Raw genomic sequence first — 1,976 nt, forward strand, 5'->3', positions numbered from 1 at the left:
ATCCCCATAATTTTCAGGGCCAAACTAGCACTGATACCTTCACAAAGAATAAAGTTCAACTACACAACATAAGTATCAGAAACCTAATTATGCATATCACCACTTAAGTTTTAAATTATTCATTTGCTAGTCTATTGTTGGTTCCAAACTTCAAATAGCAACAAGGAAATGATTTGAACTTATGAACAAGTTTAAGATAAAGGAACTTAACAAGGACCAAATTTTCAACAAGAGAAATATGATTTCACACTTCCAAGTTCCAATGTTCTATAAAAACAAACTATAAACAAACCTAGCAAGAAAATGTTAAACATATACTACAAAAGCCAAACAACTCATTATATTACAATAACAAAAAGAGGAATAAAATGTATATAAACATGATAATAATCATTTTGAATGACAAAATAGACATGGAAAAAATTTATTGTCGGAACTCTAGATACTCATTGTCCTTTTACTCTTTCAAGCTTCCAATAGTCTATTTCCTTCCTTTCTTGATATGAAACCAAGTCAAGCACTCTACATTAGAGTATTCACCCATTATAAAAGCATCAAATCTGTCATAGGGAATGAAGGAAACCTCATCATGGTGCTCAACATCACCAAACTTGGCCTAAGTCAATTCAACAACATAAAACTCCTTCTCAGGTGAGTTTTGCAAAGTAATCTTCCCTACTGATTCAACTATAGCCATATCCACAACGACACAAAAACTTTCTTTGCTATATATATAACAATCTAGAAGTTTCTCTAGAAATAATCAAATGTTAAAAACAATAAAATTGTTGGAGCATATAATAGAACACCCTAAAACAACATCAAGAAAATAACCTTTTGAATAAACAATTAAAGACTTGATTTTGATAAGTTTTTTCAGCTATAAGCAATAACAACTAAGCAATTCAATCAAAAGAAGGAGCAAAAGCTAGAAAAAGGTTAAGGCAAGTTGTGTAGTGAGAATTGAAGGGAATACCTACCTTTTTGGTTGAATGTTCAGAAGAAGAAGAAGAACATGATTGTGTGTGCTGCTCACAGACGAGAGGCACTAGTGAACCTTTGAGAGGGCGATTAGCACACAAAAATCAAAGATGTATAAGAGATATGTAGAATGTGACTACATTCTTCTTCTCAAGGTTCTTGGAACACTACAATGGCTTGAACATATGGAGGGTGTTTCAACACTAGGGAAAAGTGTGTGATTTGGATTTGTTATTAGAAGAAACATATGGAAATGAAAATTTGGTTTTGTTCGCTTCAAATGGGTGGATAACACACCGAAATTGGAACAACAAATGGATCAAATTTTCATTGACAATGCTATCTATTAACTTTCCAAAATATAGGAAAGATAAATTGATTGGGAGGGTCGGAAGAATAAAGAGCAACATTATGTTGAGAAAGGCGTAAGGTCTGGCTTGAACAAAGAAAATCATAATAAAGTGGGGGCAAAGAAAGGATATGGGATACAACAACCAATTGCAATGAAACCATAGGGGAGTAAGGAAAAGGATATGCAACGAGCACCTAAGGTAGCCCATAAAGGACGACCACAAAAATATATATGGCAAGCAAAGAAAGGAAATACAAAGGGGGGAAACATGGAAGGGGTTGGACATTAAAACAAATGGCATACAAAATCAATGTTTGAATGGGTGTTGGGTAGAACCCTCAAGGACATGGACATGTTTGACAAGCTTTATGAGGAATGCTATCTAGGGAGTTTAGGGGAGATTAAACTCAAATACCTTGATGATGACTTGGTGCAAGTGGAAGGTATGGACTAGAGGTATATGACTAAAATTGAAAAGAGGGAGCAGGAAGGGATCTGGCGATATTCTAATCATTAGAGAGGTGGAAACCAACCATGGTACCTAGCACAAGGTTGGCTTGGGACAAATGTATGGGCCTTCCTCTTATAACACAGACTAAAGAATACATAGTGGTGTTGGTTAATGGTATAGCCAAATTGGTGA

The sequence above is a fragment of the Glycine soja genome, chromosome 14 (assembly GCF_004193775.1).
Source record: "Glycine soja cultivar W05 chromosome 14, ASM419377v2, whole genome shotgun sequence".
Taxonomy (NCBI): domain Eukaryota; kingdom Viridiplantae; phylum Streptophyta; class Magnoliopsida; order Fabales; family Fabaceae; genus Glycine; species Glycine soja.